Source organism: Triticum dicoccoides, chromosome 3B (genome assembly GCF_002162155.2).
Source record: "Triticum dicoccoides isolate Atlit2015 ecotype Zavitan chromosome 3B, WEW_v2.0, whole genome shotgun sequence".
Lineage (NCBI taxonomy): Eukaryota > Viridiplantae > Streptophyta > Magnoliopsida > Poales > Poaceae > Triticum > Triticum dicoccoides.
This window is the reverse complement of record NC_041385.1, coordinates 769,015,922-769,025,101: the sequence shown is the minus strand read 5'-3', so window position 1 is coordinate 769,025,101 and position 9,180 is coordinate 769,015,922. Positions and strand designations below refer to the sequence as shown.

Here is a 9,180-nt window from a genome sequence, read left to right as displayed (position 1 = left end):
ATGCATTCCTCATCTTCACCTAGGAGTTTGATGAACTACCCACCAAAGTAATCTAGCTGATATTTATCTTATAAGCTGAACTACTCCATCATGTCATTCCGATAACTTGGATACGTCAGTACATGACACCCTCAGACACTAAATTAAATTACAGTTGTCTCTACACTATTTCTGGTCTTCACTGATATTAATTAGCGAGCAAATGGGATTATTTTCAAACTCATCATGCACATCTCCCCAACACGTTCGCTCTATCTCTATAATAAAAAACGAACCAGCATATAATCAACCACAACTAGAGAAAGGACCAGCGCGCAAGTAGCCAACAATCAACGATAACTAGATGGCCTGCTGATCGATCTTGGAAACGGACTGCTGCACGACAGTCATGACGACGGCCCTCCTCCGCCCGGCCTAGCGCGCATGCCACCTGCCCCACCTTCGCTACGTCCACCGTCTCCTCCGCCGTCACGCCCAAACTCTCCCCTGCCCCCGCCACTGCCACGGGCGCCGTCTCCCCCTCCGCCCAGCGCGCAAGCCAACCCGGCGATGGAGATTGTGCGACTGCGGGTCATATCGGCGCAGGAGGACATGCACCATTATCTCGAGCTGGTGTGACGTGCGCGACTCACCTTCGAGGCGCTCCGGGGCCGCTACCACCGCAACCACACTGACGCAACGCCGAGCACAACCCCGGGAGGCGCAAGTGCAACCGGGCCGACTTGCGGGCCCTCAGCGCAATCACTACAAGAAACCTGTTAATACATGACGGATTTCTCGTGACGTTCTGAGAATCTGTCATAGTCGGTGACAGCTTTTCCTTATCCGTCACAGAAACCGTCATCGATCAGCACGATGTGAATGTACCCCAAAACTCCACTAAGCCCATATGACTTTTTTTATGAAGACTGTAGATTTTAAGTTTCAATACAAAGAAATGCAATTGATACTTAATCCTAATCCCCCTAAGGTTAAGAGACTAGCACGTGATAACTACGCTACCATCCCGACTAAAGGTGCATTCTGACATTTTCCTTTTGATAATAAACGTAAAGTATTTGTTTTAGGTGAAAAATGAGACCACCCACCTCTCACCTATTTGAATAGTTCAATATAAGTTAGTTAAAAAATCGTGGTGTGGTGCCCTAACGGAGCACGCCATCTCTCTCAAAAAAAAATCATGGTGTGAAAGATTGCGGACATAAAAAACACACTCGTGTATAACAAGTATATATGTAATATGTGACGTTTACTCGAAAGAAAATATGAATATAATTTATTAAGTTCATCTAGATGGGAATAAACATAGTCTTACTTCTCCATCATGGTTGGTGAGGTGAAGCTGATAGAACGGATTGCTAGATTTAGATTTGTTTTTATATCAAAAAAAAGATTTAGCTTTGTCTTTTATAGGTCGCCTAAACCGTCACGGCCTGCTGCTGTTTTCTTAAGGGGAAAATGAGCTGCTCCTGCTGATGTGGCGATCCAGTGTGAGGGAAAACTCGCGCTCTCATTGGTTGACCATACAGTCCCACGGATCGCCATTCCAAACCGTCGGATGCTCTGAGATCCGACGGCTACCAAACCTGACCCCCTTTCCAGTGTGTTCTGCAGCCCACCACGCACTGCCGTCTTCCAGAGAAATCCTCTCTGATTCCCCCAAATCTCGCCGATGCACAAGCGACCCCACGCCGCCGGAACCCGCACACCGGCACCCTCTCCGCCATACCCACCTCCTCCCCTCCTGGCTTTTCGCCATCGTGCACACATCCTCCTCTCCCGATGCCTCCCCACCATGCCCATCTCCGCCTCAACCGGCCACGCCCCCTGCACACGCACCGCATCGCCGCAGTGTCCTCATCCCCAGCCGGATCCCATCACGATCCGTGAGTCCACGGAAACCGTGGGCGGATCCCGGTGAGGCCATTCCCTTCCCTCACCTCTAGCCTCCCCTGCCCCTTTCCTCCCCACCGGCTTGATCCAGGCGTCGGTGCACTTGATGCAGGTCGTGTTCGTGGGCCTGTTCGTGGGCAATGGGAGCGGGCCTGTTCGTGGGCGCGCCGAACTGTAGTTTGGACGACGAGATCCAGGGCAATGGGGACTGGTGCTCGAGGTCCCAGGGCAATGGATACTGGTGCGGCCACCTGCATGTAATCCCCATCTAGCGCCGCGCATCTGATGTGCAAAAGCGGCACTGAATCGAGCTAAAACGGCGAGGAGGGCCACCATCAAGGACACTGGAGTCGCTGCATCACCATGAAGCGATGGGCACAGATAGAGTGGGGGGTTGTCGCCTTCGTTGCGAATGTCCTTTTGTAATTTTTTTAGTGGCCCATTTTGTCTTTGCTCCTGCATGTAATTTATTTTTCCTTTAATTTTTGTTTTTAGCGATCCATTTTGGCTTTGTTCCTGGATGTAATTTGTTTTCTCTTTGTAATTTTTGTTCTTAGTTGTCTGTTTAATTTAATTTCTTCTTACTTGATGGTATGAACAGAAATCTAAGAATAACTTGTGGGCTCAAAATCTGAGTTGACACACACTAATTGGCAGCTGATTTCGTAAAATAATAACTAAATAGTGAGGAAACCCTATTTGGGCTAATTACAACATGGGCCAGAACTTTCTTTGGGCCATTTATCACAAGGGCCATAAAAAAATTAGTGGGCCAAAGTTCTAAACATATGGGCTGCCACGTCAGATCCATGTTGGCTGCCATGTCAGATGATGATGTGGAATTCATGGTTAACGCCGTTATCTAATAGTAAGTTGTGACGGCCAGGAACTGTCATGGATCCATGACGGATTTGGTGTTCCGTCAAGGAGTGCATGATGGCCAAATTATCACGCGATATACATGACGAATTCAGAATCCGTCATGAATGCCCTAACATGACAGTTATGTACACATTTGTGACAGACTGTATCCGTCATGTATTAACACATTTCTTGTAGTGAATGATCAAAGGGGGGCTCTTCCTCGACCGCGATAAGCGCATCGTAGGACCCGTGTTGGTCGTCTTTGTTGACAACGCCTTCAACTACCGCTCCGAGCTCCTCGTCCTCGGCCTGCACAACCAAATGCACGCCGACATCGGCAACGTGCCCACTAAAGCTCGACGAGGGCATCTGCGTCGCCACGAGCATTATCTCCACGGGCAGGTACCTTGACGACCACGACAACGGAGACGTCTTGATCTACACGGGGAGCGGCGGCCGCCCGCGGAACCGCTGCGACCCCCACTCCGAATAGGAGTTCCAGGGCAGCAACCTCACCCTCGTATACAGCTGCGAGTACGACATATAGGTGTGCGTCATCCACTGCCAAGACTGCGACGCCGGCCCCAGCGGCAAGCTGTACATATAGGACGGCCTCTACAATGTGGTCTCCGCCACCCACGGCCCCCACAAGTATGGCCACGAGGTCTGCCAGTTGAAGCTCGTGCATCTGCCTGGCCAAGGAAGCCGTCGGCAGCAACATCTGGCGCTCCTCCAGAGACCTCATCAACTAGCTAGCTCGACACCAATATTCAGCCGCCCGGCTACATCACACTGGACATGTCCAACGGCAAGGAGGCGATTCCCGTCCCCGTCCACAACACAGTAGACACCACGACCTCTATCCCCTCGAGAGAGCGGGCGCCGGGACATTGTTCTACCACTGTGCCCGCACACCGCGTCTATGGTTACGGGAGAGCTCTCCTGCGCGTCGTTCATCACCTGAGGCGACGTGGTTGTGTCACACAGGGGGCGCAGGATTAGGACCCATGCCAACTTGCCAGTGGGGTGGAGCATCCACGCCTCGTTCGACGATGACCATGCGATCTTCGGAAACTACGAATCCTTCGGCGACCTCATGCAAATGGACTGGGAGAACTGGGAGGGACAATCATCACCCGCAAATGGACTTCGCTGATGAGATCATTCCCAAGATCGATAGCCTTGATGGTGTGGTCCCGCCCTTCGACATAGACATCCACCTGTCGTCAATATTCCTAGTTTTCAGCCATCCACAGGCCCTAATCCGCGCGTGCAAAGAGGCGGACGCTGTTGTAGGAGCTCTGACTGACAAGGAGATCATCAGGCTGCCGTGCCTCCACACACCAACGCCTTGTGTTAGAGTAATCCAAGCATATGTGTTATATTTTGGTAAGTACTAGTACATAGAGTCATGTCAGGGTTAGCAAAGATGATCAGGCTTGCCTGTGATTAGTAGAGTCCGGTTAGGTGCCTAATTTGGCTTGTGCTAGTCATGTTAGGAAGGTTGAGTCCATGTCAGTTTCATGTAGTTGTCCGGCTAGGTGTCTATGTACGAGTACTGGTCATGTACGAGTATTAGTTGGAGTCGGCTTTGTAAGCCATCGTTTCTCACCCTGCGTCTATATATACATAGTCAGGGCTAGCTATTGTAACACCAAGAGAAAACAAGAAAATAAATAGAGAAACTAAGGGCACGACAAGAGCTCTTGGCTATCAGTTTTTGTGTGTGCGTGTTCGTCGTGATTTGATGTGATCAATCCTGTGGGAGAAGTTCCAACAATTGGTATCAGAGCAAGGTTTGAGCGAAGTTGCGCTTGCCCCGGGGTGGCGACCCTGCTAGCGCCTCGGGGCGGACGATAGAGTCGCTGTTGTAGCGACAAGAGGAGCGGGTCATACAGTCGCTGGTGTAGAGACAGCGACAAGCGAGTGATATGGTCGCTGGGTGGTGCAGCGATGAGGAGGAGAACGCAATAGTTGTTCGCGGAGTGATGACAAGAAGGCAGTGAGGGTGCCGTCGCAAGCGAGGCGACGGGTGATTGTCGTTTGACGAAATTGAAGGAAATATGCCCTAAAGGCAATAATAATGTTATTATTTATTTTCTTATATCATGATAAATGTTTATTATTCATGTTAGAATTGTATCAACCGGAAATATGATACATGTGTGAATACATAGACAAACAGAGTGTCACTAGTATGCCTCTACTTAACTAGCTCATTAATCAAAGATGATTATATTTCCTAGCCATGGACAAAAGAGTTGTCATTTGATTAACGGGATCACATCATTAGGAGAATGATGTGATTGACTTGACCCATTCCGTTAGCTTAGAACTTGATCGTTTAGTATGTTGCTATTGCTTTCTTCATGACTTATACATGTTCCTATGACTATGAGATTATGCAACTCCCATTTACCGGAGGAACACTTTGTGTGCTACCAAACGTCACAACGTAACTGGGTGATTATAAAGGTGCTCTACATGTGTCTCCGAAGGTACATGTTGGGTTGGCGTATTTCGAGATTAGGATTTGTCACTTCGATTGTCGGAGAGGTATCTCTGGGTCCTCTCGGTAATGCACATCACTATAAGCCTTGCAAGCATTGCAACTAATTAGTTAGTTGTGGGATGATGTATTACAGAATGAGTAAAGAGACTTGCCGGAAGGGTTTCGGTGTGTATCGGGTACATACCGGAGTACCAGAGGGGTTACCGCAACCCCTCGGTGGAAGATATGGGCCATATGGGCCATTGGAGGGATGCTAACCAGCCCAAAACGGGCTGGTGCGCCCCCCACAAGGGAGGAGGCCGAATTGGACTAGGGAAGGGGACGCCACCCCCCTTTCCTTCTCCTACTTCCTCTCCTTCCCCCTTTCCCCCTCCGGTAGAAGGAAGGGGGGCGAATCCAACTAGTAGTCCAAGTGGGACTCCTTCCCACTTGGGGCGCGCCTAGGCCGGCCTCCTCTCCCTCCCTCCTTCATATACCGGGGGTGGCACCCCTAGAGGACACACCAATTGTTCCAAGCCGTGTGCGGTGCCCCCCCCCCCCAAATTTACGCCGCCGGTCATATTCTTGCGATGCTTAGGTGAATCCCTGCGCGGATCACATCGCCATCACCGTCACCACACCGTCATGCTGACAGAACTCATCTACTCCTTCGACCCTCTGCTGGATCAAAAGCTCGAGGGACGTCATCGCGCTGAACGTGTGCAGAACTCGGAGGTGCCGTACGTCCGGTACTCGATCGGTCGGAACGAGAAGACGTTCGACTACATCAACCGTGTTAAGTAAACGCTTCTGCTTTTGGTCTACGATGGTACGTGGACACACACTCCCCCTCTCATTGCTATGCATCTCCTAGATAGATCTTGCATGAGCGTAGGATTTTTTTTTGAAATTGCATGCTACATTTCCCAACAGTGGCATCCGAGCCAGGTCTATGCGTAGATGATATGCACGAGTAGAACACAAAGTGTTGTGGGCGGTGATAGTCATACTGCTTACCACCAATGCCTTATTTCGATTCGGCAGTATTGTTGGATCAAGCGGCCCGGACCAACCTTACATGATCAAGTTCATGAGACTGGTTCCACCGACAGACATGCAACTACTTTTGCATAAAGGTGGATGGCGGGTGTCTGTTTCTCCAACTTTAGTTGAATCGAATTTGACTGCGGCCGGTCCTTGTTGAAGGTTAAAACAGCAAACTTGATAAATCACCGTTGTGGTTTTGTGCCATAGGTAAGAACGGTTCTTCCTAGAAGCCCGTAGCAGCCATCTAAAACTTATAAGAATGAAGTAGAGGACGTCTAACTTGTTTGTGCAGGGCATGTTGTGATGTGATATGGTCAGGACATGATGTGATATACGTTGTTGTATGAGATGATTACGTTTTCTAAAAGTTATGGCAACTGGCAGGAGCCTTAGGGTTGTCGCTTTATTGTATGAAATACAAACGCCATGTAATTGCTTTACTTTATCACTAAGCGGTAGCAATAGTCGTAGAAGCAATAGTTGGTGAAGCGACCATGACGCTACGATGGAGATCAAGGTGTCAAGCCGGTGACGATGGAGATCATGTTGTTGCTTTGGTGACGGAGATCAAAACCACAAGATGATGATGGCCATATCATGTCATATATGTCGATTGCATCGGATGTTTATCTTTTTGCATCTTATTTTGCTTAGTACAGCAATAGAATTATAAGATGACCCCTTAACTAAATTTCAAGGTATAAGTGTTCTCCTCGAGTATGCACCATTGCGAAAGTTCTTCGTGCTAAGACACCACGTGATGATCGGGTGTGATAAGCTCTACGTTCAAATACAATGGGTGCAAGCCAGTTTTGCACATGCGAAATACTCGGGTTAGACTTGACGAGCCTAGCATGTACAGACATGGCCTCGGAACACTGGAGACCGAAAGGTCAAACGTGAATCATATAGTGGATATGATCAACATAGAGAGGTTCACCATTGATGACTACTCCATGATCATGTATCATTTAGATGACTTAAGGGATGTCTATCTAAGTGGGAGTTCTTAAGTAATATGATTAATTGAACTTCAATTTATCATGAACTTAGTCCTGATAGTATTTGCAAATTATGTTGTAGGTCAATAGCTCGTGTTGTACCACCCCTATGTTTTTGATATGTTCCTAGAGAAAACAAGTTGAAAGATGATAGTAGCAATGATGTGGACTGCGTCCGTGATATGAGGTTTATCCTCATTGCTGCACAAAATAATTATGTCCTTGATGCACCGCTAGGTGACAGACCTATTGTAGGAACAGATGAGCATGTTATGAACGTTTGGCTAGCTCAATATGATGACTACTTGATAGTTTAGTGCACCATGCTTTACGGATTAGAACCGGGACTTCAAAAACATTTTGAACACCATGGAACATATGAGATGTTCTAAGAAGCTGAATTTGGTATTTCAGACTCATGCCCGTGTCGATAGGTGTGAGACCTCTGACGAGTAATTTGCCTAAAAGATGGAGGAGAATAGATTAGGTAATGAGCATGTGCTCAGAAATGTTTGGGTACTACAATAGCTTGAATCAAGTGGGAGTTTATCTTCTAGATAAGATAGTGATTGACAGAGTCCTCTAGTCATCATCACCAAGTTACTGGAACTTTGTGATGAACTATAATATGCAAGGGATGACAAAAGTGATTCCTGAGCTCTTCATGATGCTGAAATCGACGAAGGTAGAAATCAAGAAAAGCATCAAGTGTTGATGATTAAACAAGACCACTAGTTTCAAGAAAAGGGCAAAGGGAAGCAAGGGAACTTCAAGAAGAGTGGCAAGCAAGTTGTCTCTCCCGTGAAGAAGCCCAAAGCTAGTCCTGCTATGTCTTGAGCTTGCATTGGTTTTTCTTGAAGAGGAAAGGGTGATGCAGCAAAGTAGCATAAGTATTTTCCTCGGTTTTTGAGAACCAAGGTATCAATCTAGTATGAGGCTCCTCAAAAGTCCCATGCACCTACACAAACAAACAAGAACCTCGCAACCAACACAATAAAGGGGTTGTCAATCCCTTCACATCCACTTGCGAAAGTGAGATCTGATAGAGATAATATGATAAGATTAATATTTTTGGTATTTTTCTGATATAGCTCGGAAAGTAAAAGATGCAAATAAAAGTAGATGGAAAACTTATATGATAAAAGATAGAACCGGGGGCCATAGGTTTCACTAGTGGCTTCTCTCAAGATAGCATAAGTATTACGGTGGGTGAACAAATTACTGTCGAGCAATTGATAGAAAAGCGAATAGTTATGAGATTATCTAGGCATGATCATGTATAGAGGCACCACGTCTGCAAGAAGTAGATCGAAACAATTCTGCATCTACTACTGTTACTCCACACATCGACTGACTCCTGCCTGCATCTAGAGTATTAAGTTCATAATAACAGAGTAACGCATTAAGCAAAATGACATGATGTAGAGGGATAAACTCATGCAATATGATCCTCGATGGCAACAATACAATACGTGCCTTGCTGCCCCTGCTGTCACTGGGAAAGGACACCGGAAGATTGAACACAAAGCTAAGCACTTCTCCAATTGCAAGAAAGATCAATCTAGTTGGCCAAACCAAACTGATAATTCGAAGAGACTTGCAAATATAACTTAATCATACATAAAAGAATTCAGTGGAGATTCAAATATTTCTCATAGATAAACTTGATCATAAACCCACAATTCATCGGTTCTCGACAAACACGCCGCAAAAAGAGTTACATCAAATAGATCTCTAAGAAGATCGAGGAGAACATTGTATTGAGATTCAAAGAGAGAGAAGAAGCCATCTAGCTAATAACTATGGACCCGAAGGTCTATGCTAAACTACTCACAACTCATTGGATAGGCCTTGGAGATGATGTAGCGGCCCTCCATGGTGGAT

The 9,180-nt window shown here is 47.1% G+C and overlaps 1 pseudogene; it reads left to right on the top strand.

Annotated features, from left to right (window-relative positions):
- The first annotated feature begins 549 nt into the window (after window positions 1-549).
- Window positions 550-4,157, top strand: LOC119279967 (annotated as a pseudogene).
- Window positions 4,158-9,180: the final 5,023 nt, after the last annotated feature.